This window comes from Rhyacophila brunnea, unplaced genomic scaffold, assembly GCF_057557595.1.
Source record: "Rhyacophila brunnea isolate RB1 unplaced genomic scaffold, BYU_Rbru_1.0 scaffold_54, whole genome shotgun sequence".
NCBI lineage: Eukaryota > Metazoa > Arthropoda > Insecta > Trichoptera > Rhyacophilidae > Rhyacophila > Rhyacophila brunnea.
Window position 1 is genome coordinate 1,793,269 of NW_028233213.1, and position 22,708 is coordinate 1,815,976.

General features: G+C 26.2%; 1 pseudogene; it reads left to right on the forward strand.

The window, feature by feature from the left end:
- Positions 1-2,266: 2,266 nt before the first annotated feature.
- LOC147065818 (uncharacterized) lies at positions 2,267-5,791 on the forward strand (annotated as a pseudogene).
- The last annotated feature ends 16,917 nt before the right edge of the window (positions 5,792-22,708 follow it).

Consider the following 22,708-nt stretch of genomic DNA (forward strand, 5'->3'; position numbering starts at 1 on the left):
AATTTATAAAAAAAATGCCAGAAAAGATTCATTTACTTTGTTTTCTGCATGATATTTTGGTTTCCTTTCGTTTATTTTTGCTATCTGATTGTACAACAACAATGAAAGCTTTTGAAGTTATTATAATTTTAAAATGAAAACTTATGAAGAATTTAATAATATTAAAAGGATAAAATATACATTTTAAATAGAGATATACGTTTTTTCATCGGTTTTATTTGTTTTATTTTGAAATTTTACACTAAAAATATAAGACTTTATTTATTGTATACAATCCATTTTTAATAAGTTAAATAAGCGATATTTTTAATAATTGATAATTCTTTCTGTAATGTCCTTATTGTATAGTACGATACAAATACATACACAATTTGTTTTAAAATAATTATAATTATTTCATTTATTTAGATAAGAAGGGTAATAATTGGTTTTTTTAGCATAAAATCATAATTCTTGTATTTTTAAAAAAAAATCAAAGTTTTTTTTAGTAATTATCTTTTATTATTATTAAATAAAACACAATTTAAGTTTATTTGAAATTCAAATTGAGCATATTATTTACATACGTAAAAGGTATCCGTTTTACTTTTTGCATTAAATTTGTATATAAATTTCAAATAAACTTAAATTGGGGTTTATTGGTGGTAGCTTTATTTGAATTTACAAGAAACTGATAATCGTTAATTTGAGGCACACAAAAGAAAAATTTCATAATCATGATTTATCATCTGTTTAAATTTATTTAAACTAGCAAACAGAGTTTAATATGTATGTATATTGCAAAATATGGCAATATCTTCACAATAAAAAATTTTTCAGAATAAATTCGAGTTTTATTTTTTTGCTTATCAAAGAGATTCTTGTATAAAAATATAAAAAATAATGTATTTCTATTAAAGTGCCAAGATATCTAAACATGGTTTATAATTTAATAACATTATAGAATATATTAACTACATTAGTCAGTAAGATTTAAGCAGTGGATCGCCTGTCTAGGATAGATTTTTTTCCATCGCCGTACATTAATAAAAATAAAAACGCGATAATCGTGACCGTGATACTAAATTATTATACATGGTGCTTATTATATGAAGAAAAATATAAATGTAGCTATGTTTTTGGGTTTATATTTGCAGTTAGTTTATATATTTATAAAATATTTCTGGTCTCTGCGCTTTGCATGATAAAAATAACGAAAAGGCATTATCTTAGTATAATTTCAAATGTATGTTATAAATTTATAGGAACAAAATAAAGTATCATAAGAAACTGCATGTATACAAATAAATGAACATCCCGTGTATTACCAGCGTTTTCACGACTCTCATCGAGAAGCATGATTACATTCCATAAAAAAATAAGATCAATTATTCCTGTTAAAAGCTTAATTCATGTGTACAATCAATCTAGATAAGATAAATTTGAATACCAAGATTACTCATAAAATATTCTTTTTTATGGTGGTATATATTACCAAAATATCCTTTTATTATTGATCTATATTATTGACAATCTAAAAATCCTTATTTTCCCCATTATTGTATAAAAAATAGCCTTTATATGATATTTTTAAAATGTATCGACCTATCTTTTTAATATAAAATATATTTCAATTTGTCTTTATTAAAAATTCTTTATTTATCAAGAAAAAAACATGCCCAAATTATTATTTTATAAAATATCATTCTTATTTAAATCCAGTATCCATAATAAAAACCGTAAAACATATCTGAAAATTCGTAAAAAAAAGCATGGTCAAATATATTATTTTAAAGTACATCATTTTTATCTAATCCAGTATCGATAATAAAAACACTAAAACATATTGAAAATTCGAAAAAAAAGCATGGTTAAATACATTACTGCAAAGTGCATTATTCTTATTTTAATCCGATATTCATAAAAAAACCGTAAAACATATCTGAAAATTAGTAAAAATAAAAGCATGGTCAAATATATTACTGTAAAGTACATCATTTTTATCTAATCCAGTATCGATAATAAAAATCGTTAAACATATCTACAAATACGTAAAAAAAAAGCATTGTCAAATATATTACTGTAAAGTACATCATTCTTATTTAAATCCAGTATTCATAATAAAGTTTTATACTAAAGATATCTAAAATTTATTTTAAAAAGTATTCATCTTATAATTAGATCTAGTTTAAAATTATAAATTTGATTTTATCTCAAATTAGTTTTAAATTCGATATTGTAAATAATATTCTTGTTGTCCATTTAAAATTCTTTTTCTTCACCCATCATGAACGAAACGGATTCTCTTCTTACAACATCTGATGCCTGGACAATACTTTCGACATACTTTTCGCGTCGAGGAATAGTTTCCCAGCAAATAGATTCATTCGATGCGTTTTTATCAACGACGTTACAAGAAATAGTAGATGAAAATAAAGAGATCCGTATCCAGACGACAAACGAGAATCTCAGCACAGAAACAATATCGGTTACATTTAACCAAATCCATGTACGTACGCCTCCTGCAATTTACGAGAATGATGGCAGTTCGACTATAGTTTTACCTAAAGAAGTACGGTTAAGAGATTTGACATACACCTGTCCCTTATTTCTTGATATTAGTATGAAACGGATGCGAGAAGATCCGGAAGAAGGAAGGAATGATTTTGTATCTGATCAGCATTCTTATCACAAGGTTCCCATAGGAAATATTCCAATCATGGTTAGATCTTATCATTGTGCAGCTTCATATCATGCTTCTAGAGAGGATGTAGTTTCGCATGGAGAGTGTTATTATGATAGTGGTGGTTATTTTATTGTAAATGGGTCGGAAAAGGTTTTAATTTCACAGGAAAGAATGGCGACCAATACTGTTCATGTATATTCCAAGGGTGGTGTTTTTTTTGCTGAAATACGGAGTGCGCCTGAGATAGGAAGTAGAATGGCACGGCCTTTTAGTGTAAAGAAAGGTGCATCTGGGCTTGTTTGTGCGCTTCCGTTTGTGAAAGGCGATATTCCAGTAGTGATACTTTTTAGAGCACTTGGGTTTATTAGTGATAAAGACGTTCTGAATTTTATTTTGTATGATCATTCTAATGATGACAAAACCAAAGATACAAATGATAAGAACCGCAACAATACAGGTGATTCAAATCATAATAGTGGTAAAGATATAAATGTTTTTGAACGCGAAGTATCTGAAATTCTCCGCACATCAATAGAAGATGCTTTTGTCATTCAATCCCAAGAGGTAGCTCTTGATTATATAGGGAAAAGATCAACACCTCCAAACACACCTCGCCAAAAAAGATTATCATTTGCTCGTACAATTCTCGAAGCACATTTTCTTCCTCATATAGGAACACGTGAATTTCTCGAAACGAGAAAAGCGTATTTTTTAGGTTACATGATTAACCGTCTTCTTCTAGTATCCTTTTCCCGTCGAGAAATAGACGATCGTGACCATTACGGAAAAAAAAGAGTAGACATGTGTGGTTCATTACTTGCATCGCTTTTCCGTACGATTTTTAAGAAATTTACGATGGAGACACAGAAACATATGCAGAAGTGTTTGGAAAATAACCGTGATTTTAATATTGCGATTGGGTTAAAGACATCTATTATTACTAGTGGATTTCGGTATGCATTAGCTACAGGAAATTGGGGTGATCAGGCCAAAGCCATGCAGGCCAAAAGTGGTGTTGCACAAGTTCTTAATCGATTCAATTATGTCAGTACCATGAGCCATCTTAGAAGAGTTAATACTCCGATCGGAAGAGATGGTAAAATAGCTAAACCGAGACAGCTACATAATACACATTGGGGAATGGTATGTCCTAGTGAAACACCTGAAGGTCAAGCGTGCGGACTTGTAAAGAATTTAGCTGTTATGTGTTACATATCTGTGGGAAGTGGAAGTGGTCGTATTTTTGAGGCATTGGATGAAATGGGGGTCATTCCATTGGAGCTTATTAGTGAAAGCCATAAGGAAAAATGCATGTCTAAAGTTTTCGTTAATGGTGTATGGTGTGGTGTTGTTGCTGATGCTAAGAAAATGGTAGATAGTCTCGTTTTGATGAGAAGGTACTCTGAAATATCAAGTGAAGTCAGTATTGTGTGGGATATTAGAGAAGACGAAATAAGAATATTAACGGATTCGGGAAGACCGTGCAGACCAGTTTTTGTGGTGGAAAATAACGAGGTAAGAATTGATAAAGAGAATTTGCAAAACGGGCTTAATTTTAACGATTGTTTGAAAGAAGGAAAAATTGAGTATCTCGATGTTGAGGAGGAAGAAACCGCCATGATTTGTATGTCCCTCGAAGAACTTCACTCCAAGAACCCACAAAACAACAACCAGAGTGCACTTAGCACCAATTCAAATAGCGCTAATTTGAATAATGTAGTCAGCTATACACATTGCGAAATTCATCCTGCAACAATTCTTGGAATTTGTGCCTCCCTCATCCCATTCTCAGACCACAACCAATCACCCCGTAACACATACCAAAGTGCTATGGGAAAACAAGCAATGGGATTATACGCCACAAACTACATTTATAGAATGGACACACTCGCCAATATCCTATTCTACCCCCAAAAGCCATTGGTCGAAAGTAAAACCTCTCGAATGCTTCAGTTCGACAAAATGCCAGCCGGTCAAAATGCAATAGTAGCAATCGCATGCTATTCTGGATACAACCAAGAAGACTCTATTGTAATGAACCAAAGCTCAATAGATCGCGGAATGTTTAGATCGTTTTTTTACAGAACATACACGGATCAAGAAAATCAAAAGCCTGGTATTGAAGAAAGTTTCGGTAAACCGATTCGCGGTGAAGTAATGAAAATGCGAAATCTAGATTACAGCAAACTAGAAAACGACGGTTTGATATGTGAAGGTGTGAGAGTAACAGGAGACGACGTCATCATCGGAAAAACCAAACGAATCAGAGAAAAAAGTAATGATGAAGGTGACTTGTATATCACCGTAGACAGCAGCACAGCCATGCGAAGCACCGAATCCGGAATAGTCGATAAAGTCGTATACACCTCAAAAGAAGGCTACAAATTCGTTAAGGTTAAAGTACGCTCTGAACGTATTCCACAGATGGGTGACAAATTTGCTTCTAGGCACGGTCAAAAAGGAACAATCGGAATAACATTAAGACAAGAGGACATGCCATATACCAGCTCTGGTCTTATTCCCGATATAATAATCAATCCACACGCCATACCAAGTAGAATGACGATAGGACACTTGGTTGAATGCTTGTCTGGAAAAGTGTCTGCCCTGAAAGGAGAATACGGCGATGCCACACCATTCAACAAAAATATGACTGTAGATAAAATATCAAGTGAATTGAAAAAGTTAGGATATAATAGTAGAGGACTCGAAGTATTCTTTTCGGGGTTTACGGGAAGAAAAATGGAAGCACAAATATTTGTCGGACCAACATATTATCAAAGGCTCAAACATATGGTTGACGATAAGATACACGCTAGGGCTAGAGGTCCTGTACAAATACTTACGAGACAACCCGTTGAAGGAAGATCAAGAGACGGCGGGCTAAGGTTTGGAGAAATGGAAAGGGACTGTATTATTTCACATGGGTGCTCGTTATTCCTCAAGGAAAGGCTACTGGATGTTAGTGACAAATATCGGGCATGCATTTGTAAAGGATGCGGAGCTATGTCGACTATGTGCCCATGCGGTGGCGAAATAGTAGGCGTTGATGTGCCGTACGCATTTAAGCTTCTTGTACAGGAACTCAATGCAATGAACATTGCTCTCTTTTTCGAAATTGAATAACAGCATTAAAAATTTATTTATTTTGTTTTATCCTAACATTGACTTTATTTATGGGTAATTTGATTTTTAGCTTTTCCTACAGTTGTTTTGTGAATATAAAGCACTAGATACCTCTATAGAACATATTTGGGTGATACTTCAACATAAAATCATATTTACAATCTTCCTCGATGCATCCTCTTGTCTCAAGATTTATTAGTTAAAGTGTCTTCCAAATCCTATTGTTTGTGCGTATGCTTCCATTTCAGTTGTATCTTTATTTATTAATAAACTACCATTTTTATTTAATCCTGCACTTATTTTTCTTTAACTCTCATATATAATCCTATGTATATTGATTGTTACAAGATTAGGTGAAGAATACCTTTATCAAAGTATTTTTATTGGATTTATTGTATGTCTGATTTTCTTTATATGTATAAACAGTCTGAAAAGAATTCCGATGTATTGAGTATCCCAGATGTAAAGGTTTTTTTTGTTTTTTGTCGATCATATAACACACACCAAGATTCAAATTGAGGGAAAATTAAAGATATCATATAGAAAGTCTTAACACCACGAATATTATCATAAAAACCTATTTGATACAAAATTTAATGTTAGGAAAGCGATAGTCTACTACAAATAATAAGGCTGTCTGATATATTTGAATAAAAAATTGCGAAAGAAAAAAAAATTATGAATAAGATGCGAATGAATGAATTATTATGTAAATCTGTTTCATAGAGCCATCTTAAAATTTATTCTGGTTGAAGTAGTATAAGAAGGAAGAAAGTGAAAGGATAACGATTATAAATTCGATAAGATCATAATTTTTATTGTGGGAAAATATCCTACTTTCCGGCTCTTTTTAAAGAAAACTAGAGCTGGCTCTACACTCCTGATTGGGTTCATTCTTCTGTTTTAAAGATTCAAAATCTTTCTTTTTCAAGGCTTATTAATTTAAGTGCTTTATCAAACCCAATATAATTCTTTTTGACTCATGATGTCTAAATTGTCTTCAATGCATCTCCTATCATTTATTTATTGAATTTTCTTTTTTGGCTTCATTATGTTATCAATTTTCTTCTATGTATCTTCTATCACTTATCGATTAGATTTTCTTTTTAGTTCTCATTATGTTTATAATTTTTTTAAATACAAGCTTATCTTGTAAGACTTATCATTTAAAGTTCCTTCTTTTGGCTCATATCTTTACATTCTTCTTAAATACACCTTCATCTTTCAAGATTTATGAATCTCTATAAAATCCCAAATTTATAGCTGTCTCATCATTTTTACAACTGTTCATGTACATCTTACTTACAATGACTAATCAATTCAAGCGTTTCATTCTGTCCTATCTTTTGTGCTCATGATTAAACTTTTTTTGATATTCCAACACCTTTAAATACAACTTAAGGTATTTTATGGCCAAACTATCCTATGTTATGATATATTCTGTTATGCAAGTATATTATTTAAACAATTGAATATAAATCTATAAATACAGAATAATATCGATATACGGAACTTAAATCCTGAGTATTTTGCTATTCTTATATCTTACAATAAATGAATTTGTATTAGAAACGAAAAAATAGTATAATTTATTATTATTGTTAAATTAAAGCTGTCAGTGTATTTTTACCCATTTTGATCAGCATGAGCTTGAAAGTATTTTTATATGTGAGAGATTCTTATGTCTTCTAAACATCGCATCATAAAGATCGATATCTTTCTTAAGATAATATAAAGACTTCCAAAATGATTAAAACGAAGTATTATTGCTTTTAATTCCAAAATATCTGTTTGTATCTGGGTATGCCTTGCTTTAATATTAATCCCATGGTTAATTAATTATTTAGCTATAGGTTAAGTTTCTATTTATCTATTTAGACGTGGTCAGCCCATTGGGAATATTGCACAACTCCTTGATGCATCTATTGATACCTTCCATGAATCTATCTTCATCAACTGCTCTTCTTCTCTTAAATGAGATGTGTTCAAGTGTCGTGCGAAGTTTGAGAGCTTGCATGTATGCTTCTGCTTCGTTCGGGATTTTTAACATCTTAACATGTTTTTTATGATATTTTGTGACCACCCCATCCCAAGTCATCACATTTGATATTATTCTTGTTTTACGTTTGTAAATTAAACCAAATTCATTCGCCAATATGTCATACTTTCTATATTTTTCATTTCGACTTCTGTTTAGTTGTCAAGGGTAGTTATACCCATTTCAATCAACATAATAATATTTATCCCATAGCTAAATAATTTCATTAAACATGCCAAAGTCTTCATTATTAATTATATTTGAATTCATGCTTGTTCACAATTACATTATTACATGTTTCGAGATTAATCTACCTTTCATAGTCATTTCGATTTGATCTTGTCAAGATTTTTGTTGCATCGACATTGTTTGTCTTTATTTTAGTATTGTTTTATAAAACCAATGTATTTATTTTGGGTCAATTAAATTGTATAAACGTCTAAATAGAACTACATGGAAGTGTATCACCCATATAAAATTCAGCCTTTTTAAATATTTATTCGATATTTTACCTTTAAAAACCTTCATATGTCATAAATCGGTGTGTCAAATTGAATTATATGAATACTACCACCATAAACACAAAAAATTAGATTCATTGTAAAAAATACCTTGTGTTTTATCAATGTACATAATAAGCCTAAAAAATTAAAACTATATATATTGAGAAAATATGCATCTGTAACCTGACTATGTAAGAAATATGAAGCGAATAAAATACAATTTTCTAGCAAATTAATTCCCCCTATTTTTCTAACGAGAACACAAATAGTACCATACATCATAGAGTGAAACATTGTTATCACAAAACAAAATTTATTTTATTAATGTTTTTGGATGTTAACTTTAGCATACGCTGACAATATGGGATTGAGGAAAACATTTGAATTAATAGGTATTGAAAGAAGAAAATAGTAAAAAATGCCTATCAAATTTTTATTATATAGAGGAATATTAATTTCTACTTTAACAACTATTAATAGCTAAAAAACTGAATTAACCTAACCAATAAATTTTATTTAAAGACAAAATTTTGTTGTTTAAAAAAAACAAAAAAAATATATGTAAACGCAAAAAAAGATTAAAATAAATATCTAATTAGAAAATAAGTAGACTAATAATAAATTCTGTAAATTCTAAATAAAGTGTATATAATAACAAAACCAATTATGTGGAAATTTTTTTTATGTGATATCGTTAAACATAATATAGCAAAAAGAAAGGATTTAAGTGTTTAAGATAATTTTTATTTCCTATGTAAAGTCATTTCATATATAATTTATAAGCATTTTATTTTTAGATCAGATTGAAGTGTGTAAATACCATGATTTTTGTCTTTTAGTATATCTCCTATTATTATAAAATTATATTACTTTAAAGTTTTCTTGAATATTTTTTTTATTAATAAAATATAATAGTGGGGTGGTTTATATAAAATAAAATACATGAAATCCATAATATAGGATATAAGAATTGTGTGATTACATTGCCATTTATGTTTCATAAACATTTAACTAGTGGCACGTGATATTAATTTGCGGCTGATCTCTTCCATTAGCATCATTTACAGATTGAAATAATAATATTGTCTGATACAGCCCTATCAACCACTTATTTAATCACATAAGATCGATGTTATTTATTGTGAAGAAAAATCTTGGTCGTGGCATTAAATTTAATATCTTGGGTTTTAAAACTCGGTAAATAATTTGAATCTGTGGAAAATAAAACCGGTCTTGTTTTGTTATATTATAATTCAATACATTCGCAAAAGGATATATCTTAGAGGTTTTTGTAGTAGTACAAGTAAATCGGCTCTACGAGTAAAATTTCTGAACTTTTTATGCTTGACCGTTAGGTTGAGAAAACATTGAAAGTGCGAAGTCAAATTAACAGATAAATAAAAATACCGAACGTTACTATTAAACAAGAAAAAAACGGTAATTTTAGATATAACTCAAAATAGTGAAATATAAATCAAAAATTTTCCAAGATAACAATTATAATCATTCAAGAATTATAAATTGATAGCAGATTACTATGAAAATGGTGTTGAAGCATCTATTAATGAATTATTCTCTAATTTTATTTATAAAGTTATTATGTTGTTAAGCGGCAAATAACTATCATTTATAATCTAAAAATAGACATAGGACAATTTGACGTATATACGAAGAAGGATAAAATTAAAAATCAAATATAAATCTAAATCGAATAGTGTTGTGATATCTTGTTCCTATTGCTTTTTATAATAGAATAGAGTGTTCAGAAATAAAACTAAAGTAGAATTAAATCATATAATTTTAGTTTTTCTATAAAAAAATAAATCAAAATTTTATTTTGTGTTAAAGTTAAATGTTTTCTAGGTACTAATCTAAACATGATGTGTATATACATATAAATAATTACCTAAGATATCATAATGGTATCAGAAGGAACTTGAAGTCACAAACTTGATGTGGTATGTATATAAACCTCGAAATTATGAAAAACAATTGAATAAAAAGGTTTAAAAGGAGGGTGATTATTTAAGAAGACTTAGGAGAGGATAATATAGCCAAAAGTAATAATATACTGTGCGCTCGGGAAATCAAGCAAGTTGGGTTTGAAAAAAAAACTTAAATTATAACCATAAATTAACGACTATAAATATATAAAATACAGCATAGGATATATTGAAGTAAAGTTGGAGATTGTTTTTTCTCCGCGCAATCATTTGGAAATTGTGATTTAATTTTATTATTTCGGATATATTTCTATGCGTTTCTTCAATAATGAACTCTGTTCGTTCTTATAAATCATCAATAATACGTTTGGCGGTATATTTGACTATTTCCAAAACAAGACATGGCCTTTAATTATTACTACAGCACTGTATTATAAAAACACGAATAAAGCTTAAAATTGAATATTTAACGTATTAAAAGAAAAATAGAGCCTTTGTTAGACGTTTATTTAAAGTAGCTAAAATTTAAACATATTTATGCCAGAAAGTACACCTATAAATTTAATTATTATCTAAATATAAATGTATTCAGCATATTATTTTTTTAAACTGCATCATGCTTTAATAGTAACTAGAAACATACATAGCATAAAGATCAACACTTTCTTTTGGAAAAGCTAAATTATTACAATAGTAGACGACGCGAGAAATTCAATTATATAAATGATGAATATCAAATAATTAATTTTTTCGTCCAAAAAAGATCGTCATAAGTGAAATGCTAAGCGATACTTTTTTGTTAAACCGTCAATAAGTTATAATTTTAAAAATTTAAGATACTCAAAATTGACCAGATACTTATTGTAAAATATCTACACAAATAAATCCCAGATAACAGCTGTAAGTAAACAATGAGGTTATTCGATGAAAAAACTTGAAATATATTTAATCAGGACATTAGATGATATCATTGCGAATTATCTCAGATAAGAAGGTTTATATTATTCGAAAATAATTTAATAGTTTCATTAATTCGAGAAAATGATTATCAAATTCTAAAATTTTAATTGAGAATATCGCGGCAACTCATGATTTTATTGATAAATTTTTAAAAATAAATTTACCATCATTAAGATAATTATTTATTTAAATATTTTGGTAAGTTATATACTATTCCATTTGATAATTTATGAGAAAAATGTAATTACGTATTTTTTAATAAAAAATGTATATTAAATATTTTTAAAAGCTCGATACAGAGAAGAGGCAACTTTTAGAGCTTAATATTTATTAAAGAAAGATAGTAATACCCATTCTCAATCTCAATAAATATTGTAAATTAATGTTATCGTGGTATTTTATTGAAAATACTTAATGCCATTTAATACTATGCGTTTCCTTTTATAAATAAAATATGATTTCACGAGCAAAAATAAACAGATGTTTTCTCAAGCTATAAAAATATAAAGTAGACAAAACATAATGTGTGTACAATTTTATTTATTGACCTATAGATTATCGATTTTTCGTACTTTATTACAATATCAGATGGTTCTTAAACTTTACCAAAATTTGAAATAGAAGCGAATTTTCGAAAAATATGTTTAAAGAATTTATTTGGATAGTGGGAAATACTCATTTACCATGATTTAATTTCTATTTCTTACAATCATCAAATGATATGATATTTGGTCATAATTTAAAAAAAGATGAGTCAACATCAATATGTTTTTGTTTGCATATAATTTCTTAGTTAATGAATATTTTTTTCGACGATACAATAAATTTATGATATAAATGAAATTATTAAAAAAAAACATCTAATCGTCTAAAAATTTATCAGGGCCAAAATATCTATTATCCTTTGCATTTCTTAAATTATCCAGTTTAATTAGCACTTCAACATAAATAATATGCAAAATACAAGAGCGAATTAATTGTAATGTTCAAACATAAAAAAAGAAGTAAACTTTCGGATTTCAATAAAAATCATTGTTTGTACCATTCAAGCTTTTAAAACCCTATTTATTTGTTGCGAAATGAATTCTCTATGGACCTTATTCCTAATTTTTTTACAACATTCTGCAACATTAAACACTAAAAATATATAATAATAGCATAAAATAAATTATAAATCCAAACAATTTTTCATATTGATACTTTCATGGCTTACTAAAACATATTTTAATCGCAATACGCAATTTAAAATTATAATCTAAGCATTATTAATATAAATATTACCCTTCAAAATCATTTTATAATAGTTATGTAATTGAAACGAAAAAAATGTGACAGTCTCAACCCAAAATGGAACTCTTTGATACATTGTATTTCTTTTGAAATTTTGATTTTGCTATAAAATATTATATGAAATAAGGATAGTCAAAAATAGAAAATAACGATAAAAAAGTTATTATTTTACGATTTTGTATTTTATTTGAAATATAAATTAGGTGTATATCTAAATTTTCTTTTATTATCAATATAAATGTTAGAGACTGGAAAACTCTATGTTTATAAAATAAAGAAAGTATAATGAAATATGATGTATATGTGATTTATTTTATAGCTACATTATTTCTTATAATTTTAGTTTTTGTTCTCATAGAAACTTGCTTGATCTCTCGTGCGCACAGCATATAAATACTTTCGGCTATTTTCTCCTCTCCGAAGTTTTCTTCAATACCTCTCCTCCGTTCAAGACTTATTAATCCAAGGTTTTTATATATGCCACAATCTGGTTATAAATTTGTGTTCTTTCAGATACATTTTATGATTTTTTATTACCGTGATGTATATATATAAAATATTTATTTGAAAATTACTTAAAATTATTAGATACATATATAAAATTTAAAGGATTAATTTTGAATATTAGTATGTATTTTTGAATATTGCTTAGTTTGAGAGGATATTATTCTAGCATGAATATTCACAAAAAATTATTCTTACTAACCTTCTTATCAATATTATATGACAATGAACAAAAAAATAATAATAGATATAACTAAACGGAGACGCGATGATATCAAAGTAATCATTGCATTGACTGAAATCTTACTAAAACAGTTTAATGAAAACAATACATACAATAAAAATGTTGTGCAAAAAAATCTTTCAGAAAAATATTTTATCGTTTAAAATCGATAAATTAACAAATAAATTTTCACAAAAGCCAAATTAAGATAGTAAAATTTTTATTCGGTCAATTTTTGAGCAATATTTCTAGCACAAACAGCAAACTAAATGATGCTTGTTATATTTCGATAACAATAAAGTTCTTTCTTGAAATAAGAAATTTAATATTAAGACTACAAATAATAATCATCAAGAGCTTTCATGTTTGTATGTAGACGTAAAAAACTTTAAATTAGTTATTCACAATTATTAAAATATAAAAAAAAAAGTGATGACTTAATGGTTTCAAAATATTGAAATGAATTTAGATAATTTCAGGAAGAAGTAAAAAATGTGACAAATAATATTATAAATCTTCACATAATAATCTTATTTATGGGTTAATTTGTAATTGTAAATTTATATTTTATCTTCAAGCTTGACTTGATTGATTTCTCGTGAACAAATCATATATATGCTCTTTGATACATTCAATTTTCTTAGATCATCTTCGTACTTCTCCTACGATGGAATAAATAACTTATCATATATTTAAATTTTTTACAAGGCATTTAATAACCGTTTTAATGTTAATAAATAACAACAAATTTCCGTTTATATGATTAAAAAAGACAAAAGTTTATATAATTGAAGTTTTTAATTTTTTTTCGTTTAAAAATATGTTTTATAATTTCAACAAAAATAAAAAAATTAGGTCATACATGTTTCTTATATCATTTTTTTAATAGCTATAAATGAGATTCTGTATTCCCAATACAAAAATAATGATAAAAATCACCCCTTACTATACTTATGCGTTAACGAAGTGATAAATTATTTGGTTAAGATTCAAAAGCATACCATATTAAATGTAAGACACAAAAACCGATAAGTATATTTTCGTGTCAACTATTATTTATGTTATTATGTATTTCTTGACTAAAAACTATAAATTTTTATAATTAAAAATAAATTACTGTGCGATAAACACATCAAATTTTTATGTGAATGAAAAAAATTTTTGTGATCTCAAGAAAGTTGTCTTAAAAGTGAAGTTGAAAAAAAGCTTTTATATTTAATATTTTTATCAAAAACAATGTTAGAAACCGAATCGCAAAAAATAAATCATATTAATGTTTTCTTCATACTATTATTTGTTTCGCGTAAAAAAAGTTTAGTAACCGCAACCGAAATACGGAAAAAAACCCATAAATTTTCTTTATAAAACCATTATTATTTACGTTTATACCAAAAATATCCATAACAAAGCATATAAGATGCAATAATTTATAATTTTAATATTATTTTTTATTTATAGGTAAGTTTCTTTTATCAATTCTATCTATTGAGACGATGTCTACCCATTAGGAATATTGCACATTTTCTTGATCATATTTATATGCCTTCCTATGATATATCTTCATCAGTTTCTCTTCTTATCTCAAATGAGATGTGTTCAGGTGTCTTAATTGGTTATTGTTATCATTTCTATATAAATTATATCTAGCAAAGTATATTTTTAAAAATATAACATTAAATTCTCTTAAAAAATTAATTTTTTACTGAAACATTACGTTCCTTACCAAGTGTTTGAGAAACCAAGTGAGAATATGTTTAGTTTTAGAGTAAATTATTTATGAAGAAAAAAATACATCTTTTTTTATAACCAATATTTTAAACGCTGATATGCAAATAAGTTTCATTCTATTCTATTTTGCGATATAATATTTAATATTATAATAAAGAATTTGCAGAAAAGTTGTAATAAGAACTTTATTTTGGTATATTATAATAAATATAAATAATATTGTTTTCGTACCATAAAATGCTATAAAACAGCGATGTCGAATTAATTCATTGATTTTAACCATGAATTCACAGAATAAAATAAATTTACATATGCATAATAATGTTAGTAAAACATATGTTAATATCCAATTAATTTTTATTAAGCCCTATTCTAAATATTCCAAAGTAATAACCACAAAAAAAAGATTTTTAACTACGTTTTATCTGAATGATATGTGTTTTGGATGTAAAAAAATACAGATATCAGAATTTTTTTTTTAAAAACCATACAATAGCACTTAATTTACATTTTCATATGAATGGTAAAAATAATATTATTAAAAGCAGAAAAAACCCTTAATTTGTGAAAGAAATTGCTATTTATATTAAAAGTTGAAAAAAATATTACTTCATAGTGAGGCTTCATAATATTAGAATTACGATTACAAAAAACAAAAAATTATAAAATAGTCTATCAAACATATATATATTGAGGTTTTTATTGCATATTTCCAACAAAAAATAAAAATATAATATTTTATTCTTATAAGCGATAGTGTGTACCAATGATGAATTCCTGGGTTTGTAAACAATATGAAAAAAACTATTATGAAATTTACTTTGTTTCTTTATATAAATAAAAGCGAATAATATATTGACATCAAAAATATTATAAAAAGGAGATACTGTAAAATGATTTTAATTGTAAAGAAAGAATTTAATGTAGTTTATATCTTATATAATAGGTTTACGAGCCCAAGAATGTGTTTATGGCATCGTATTCGGAAAACAAACTTCTTTTTAGCGATGAAAATATTAAAGTGCACGTATAAATAAACAAATATGCATTTTATAAATTTTAAAGAAAATAATTGGATTAAGCACATATATAATACATTCTCATTACATATCGTAAAATTGAATCGAAAATACACAAATTTACATATAAAATGCACGATTTGTAAATATAGTGGAAATATATATGTATTTTTGGAATGAGTCTTAAAATATCAGTGTATTTGAATAATTTTGTACTTTATTTTATAATTCTCAAGATATGATTTATTAGAAAATGTATGAGTATTTTTTTTGGGCTGAGCTGCATATCGATCACAATTGAAATATCGTGATCAAACTTTTGTTTTTTTCTTCCAATTAAATATTGATTTAAAGTCCAGTTAATATTGAATATATATTGCTTTTTTCTATAAAGCTTTTTTGTAAAAAAATATATTGGAATTTTGACAGGTTCATTTATTTTTTCATATGAAGATAACATTTTCGTACAAATTTAAAAAATTAGATATAAATTTGTATTATTATAATAAAATTCATTTTTTTTGGTAAAATATTTAGCTCGCAATTCATTATGTTCAATAATATTATAGATTGGATTTAATTTATTTGTAATTTCGAATGTTTAAATAATACATGTAAAATATAAGCAATATAAGAATATATATAGAGATATTTATGTATTCATAAATACAAATTCTTTTCAAAATATTAGTTGTTTAAGTTTTTGTGTTTATATTTTATCTGCTAAGTTACAAGTAGGGAAATTGAATTTTTGAAATGTTTTTACTATTTTGGGGATTTTTTAACAATGTAAATAGAAAATATATGCATTTTTTTTGGATTTTTATTGAAGTTTACAGGAGATACTTAAATTACTAAGCAATTTTAATGAAGGATTCCAAGTATTTGGTCAAAAACGACTAAACGACTTTTTTTAAAATTTACAAAATACAATACAGAAATTCCGAGACTTATTTATTCAAAGAATAGCTATGGGAACTGGTGAAAAATTACATACTTTAGTGAATCGGGGCATTAATTTTAAGCCTTTCAAAAAAAAATCAAGTTTATTGAATTATATTAAAAGTATATTTTTACTGTTTGGAATTCGACACTTATATTGCATTATTATACAACCATTATATTGATTATATTATGAAGTGTTTATAAGAAGCGTTAAAAATTTTTTTCTACATTTTATAGAAGTGTATCTAGCTTTGTTTTAGTTGTTGTAAATTCAGTCTATAAACTAAATTATGCCTAAATCATTTTTCTTTTAAATTTGAATTTCAACAATTTAGTCAAAAGCTAAATCTTTTATTGGAGTTCTATGTCTTGATTTACATATTTTTCGCAGAAAATTTATAAATTTTATTTTCTTTATTCGAATTGAACATATTTGAATATTTATAATTTTCTATAAACGAGTTGTTTCCATTGAGGCAATTATATTTTTTTATTTTTTATTTTTAATTTCATAATTTTAAAGTTTTAATCTTAGATATTCAATTTGATTATTATATAATACATTAATCTAAATATTTCACTACTTTTATATTTCATAATTTGTAAATTTTAATCTTAGATATTCAATTTGATTATTATATAATACATTAATCTAAATATTTCACCACTTTTATATTTAAAAATTTTTAAGTTTTAATTAAATATTCAATTTGATTCTATATAATTTTTTTTAAGTTAAAGTATTTTTTTTCCTTTAAATTTCATATTTTTAAGTTTAAATTTTGTATATTCAATCTGATTTTATATAATATTTTTTTTATAAATATTTTTTTTATTTTGAATTCGAATTTCATAATTTTACTTAAAATATTTTACACTAAGAGCAAAACAAGAATATTTAATAATAATGACTTTATTGAAATTCCATCCAAATTTCCACATTCGGTGTATTTGATAAATTATTTAAATATTTTCTTGTCAAAGATTTAGATCTGAGACTACGAAAAAAAAGAAATAAAATCAATGAGCTATAAATAAATCGAAAGCCCCCTCAAAATAATGTCATTACCTTATTTCTGTCATTCGTGTAGAACAGTCATAGATCCTACAAGCAGAATGCGATGTCCAGAATGTGATTCCGAGTTTCTTGAGTTATATAATACAAATCGAAGTGGATTTAGTCCACCCGGTACTGATATTCATGATATTTTTAGTGCATGGATGACAACAAGCGATCTTTTACCAAGAAATCGTTCTAATTCTAGAAGAAGAACAAATGTTCCACTCTTAACACAAACAGAAATTGAAGAAGATCTTCGAGCAATGGGATATGGATCACCACAAATTGAAGAGATAACAGGGGATGATAGTAATGCACACCAAGGATTAATATATGATGATGATTATGACCCGGCAGATGATAATTTAGAAATATTTGAGAATTCAGATAGTTCTGTCGAAGAAAGTATTCTACAATTTCAATCTGAATCGGATGAAGACTTTGGCAATGCTACCAATGATATACAAAATTTATTAAATAGGATTCGGGATCATCGCCGACGAGGAGGAAATTCTGGCACTTGGCAAAGAAATTCAAGAAGAGGCCCAGTATTTGTAAATTATGAAACTATATATAGCTATAATGATGGATCGCCCCGGAATGAAGAAAGAAGAAACACGAGACGTACTTCTGGATCACCCAGAAGATTCACTGATATTTTAAGATCATTTTTTGATTTTGGTTCTGCTCGGACAAGAAATTCTCATATAAGAACAGACAGAAGAAATTATGCTTTCGGTAGAGAGTATGAACAAATTCTAACCAGGCTATTTGAAGAAGGAAAGCCTTGCCAAAATCCAGCCAGTCAAAAATTTATTGACAGCCTAATGAAAGAAAAATCGATAGGCAAAGGAAAATGTAGTATTTGTCTTGTCGAATATTCAGACGATGAATACATTTTTTCATTCAAGTGCGGTCATTATTTTCACTGTGACTGTATGCTCGAATGGCTTAAAATGCAAAATACATGTCCTGTTTGTAGAGCTAATCTCGAAGATTTGTCTACTTGATATCAAAACATATATTTAAAGTGTTAACCTATTATATTAGTTTACCCATAATAAATATTAAATTGTAAGCAAAAAAATTATACTTGTATCCTCCATTTTATTTTTTTTATTTATTTATGGGTTAATTTTCTATTTATCGATTTTATCTATTTAGACGTGTTCAGCGTGTTGGGAATATTGCACAACCTCTTGATGCATCTTTTGACACCTTCCTCTGATCTATCTTCAGCAACTGCTCTTCTTCTCTCAAATGAGATGAGTTCAAGTGTCTTGCGGAGTGTGAGAGCTTGCATGAATACTTCTACTTCGTCCGGTATTTTTAACTCCTTAACATATTATGACACCATTTTACAAATTTTATTTATGTGTAAATTTGCTTTTGTAATTTTTGATTTTATCTTCAAGCTTAAATTGATTGGATTCCCGTAGACACATCATATCCATACTCTTGCCTATATACTCTTATCTTAATCTACTCCTTTCAAAACCTCTACTCCTATCAAAACCTCTCCTCTTTTCATAACCAATAGTTCATGGATGGGTTTTCCTCAATCCTATAGTTTGAATATATGCCTTGATTTGGTTTGTAACTTCGAGCTCTCTCAGGTAACAATTATGACTTTGTGTTACAGCACCTATCCATGTTTAGTCATCCTCCATTTTATATCTTTATTGAATTATAATGTAACTAAAAGAGTAATCGACAGCAAAATCAGATAAACTTTAATTCTTTGGTTTTTTATATACAATTATTATTGCTATATACACAATAATTCTTCAATCATCGTTATTACTATGGTTTTTATATAAAATTACTATCGCTATTGAATAAAATAAATTTGCAACTATCTTTATTACCATGGGTTTAAATACCTCGATATATTGATAACAACAATTCTTCAACTATTGTTATTATATGGTCTTAATATACAATTGCCATTTCTAATGAACACAACGATTATTCAATTATATTTATTACTATGGTTTTTAAATACAATTCTTATTGCTAATGAACCCAACAATTATTCATTATCGTTATTAGAATGGTTTTAAATACCACAATTGCTATTGGTAACAACAATTATTCATTTATATTTATTCCTATGATACACAGTTTATTACTTTTTTATGCATTACATTTTTTATATATCCTCTAAACTATAACTTTTTTTATGCACCATTAGACGTTTATGCCTTTTATTGTTGTTAAACTACAACCTTTCGGATTTTTTATATACAATTTTAGTTTCTATCAAATACTTGGTCTTTTTTTATTTATTTTAAACCTATCTATGGTTTTTTTAAATAGACGCTTCGAATACTATGAACGAAAACAGTTTTTTATTTATTATTTAAATTAAAACCTCTACAGACTTTTTTATATAAAATATTTGGATACATCTATATGCCCATTTTACTTTCATAACTTTCATGAAAGAATAAAAGACACTTTATTGGGTGGAAAAAAACCTTAAACACATTTTTAAAATTATATAAAGCACTAATGGAAGTACATACTCAGCTTGAACACAATACCATACATTTAAATAGTCAAACGAATAATTTAAATGCAAACATAAACACTTAATTCTTTCCGTAAGCAATACATTATTTCATTGATTAAAAGTACTTATTAGCAGCTTAGTAAAAAGAGGAGACAAAACCAATAAAATAATAAATTAGCAAAAAGAAAAATATTCACATAATATCAATTTTTTTTCGTTGGATTATAGTTTTTGAGAATAAAATAATTGAAAAAAATTATAATTACAAATATTTCCTATATATAGAAAATAAAGCGTTTGTGTTTTTTATTAGTAATATTAACACATAATTTATTTTTGTTTTTTAAGGATTTTTTAGCATAATTTTTTTTTAAAAGCTAAACATTAAATTTCAATTATAAATAATTTTTGAAAAATAAAATTAACTTTTAAAAAAAATATTAAACATAATATAATGTTTTTCTGCAATATTAAGGTCGAAAAAAATGTTAATATGTTCACATATGAAATGTTAATCTCAATAAATTATAAAATAATTGTATCCTTCATAATGTTTTGAAAATAAACCATCGGATGATACTAATTTACAGTACATTAAGTTATAACCTAAGGCTCGGAAAACATTCTTAGAAAAAATATGTTTAATAAGTTTATTATACATAAACACAAATATACGCATATAATAAATAATTTTTATACACCTAAACATAATGACGTGAAATGGTATAGTTAAGAAATAATATAAGCTACATTTTGATAATTGAAATTTAAACTAAGAATACTAATTCACAAAAACAATAGAGTCGTTAAGAAACTAGAATATATTTTATTGATGGTATAAGTAGATTATAAAAAGAATTTAATCTATGTAAAAAAAGTTTTATCTCTGAAGTCATCTTAGGTTTTCTGAATTAGAAACGCTAATTATATAAAAGCATCACTTAAATGCATCGATTATTGAAAAAATATTATATAGGAAAGTTCGCTTGCCTTTTGAGACCATCTTAAGTTTTACCTGGTTGAAAAACACAATAAGACGCAATCATTAATTACCTATAAATTTATAGATGTATTGTGGTTTTTATTACAGTTAAAATACAATTTTTATTGTGTATTTTATATTTTTTGTTTTAAATGCATATAAAATTAATTCTTTGAAAAAAAGCCTCTACTCCTACAGCAAAAAAAAAGATTATTCCCCAAGCTAGATAAAATTATCAAAAGTATTTACGTAAATCGTAAGCAAAAACGTTTATATTAAAAAATTCATACATATATTATTTTTTATCATGTTTGTACTTTCACTTAAGATAAATTGGTTTCTAGTGAAGATGTTTTAAATTTAACTAAAATAGAGGTTTCTTTAGAAATAATAACAGTCTATTAAAATCATATAAGATTTAATTGTTTATTTCTTCATTTCTTTTTATCGATTTAAAGTACATATATAGTTAAATACATATAAAAAATCTGTAAAAACCAATAATTAACATCATAAATACCATTAAAATTAACAGAATAAAAACTATTAAAATTGACAGACTAAACACTATAAAAATTAACGCAATAAACCAATTAAAATTAACAAATTTGTCAAGCAGACTTAAATATTATAAAAAGCGATTCCAAAAAAAAACCAATAAATATTATTTATCACATAAATAAAACGAAAATGAACATAATTTACAAATATTTCAAGCGAATATTCAATATTATAGGAAATGATCATATAAATAAAATATCGAAAAAAGAATGAATACTGCAATGAATTAAATAAAAACCCTATATAATATAAAAATAAATGTAAAAAAATATATAAGGTGATTAAATTTCATTGTTTTCATCAAGAGCTTAAAATCAATTGTTTAAAAAGTATTACTCAGAGCTAATTTTTTTTTGATAATTAATATAAAATAAACACCAATATAGATTTCTAATTTTTCAAAAAAATAGAATAGTAAGGTTTTTTTTGTGAGAAAATGGTTTTATCAAATTTATACTAAAAAATATTAATAAAAACCCACACTTTTATAATTGTCGTTATATGATATAGTTTATACCATGAACTTAGAATTTCAATAAATAAAACGTAAAAAAACCCTAAACGTCTGTTGCAAAACTCATCAAAGGTTAAAACTAAATTCTAATGATCAATTTCACCTAACCAATTGAAAAAATTTATAAATACA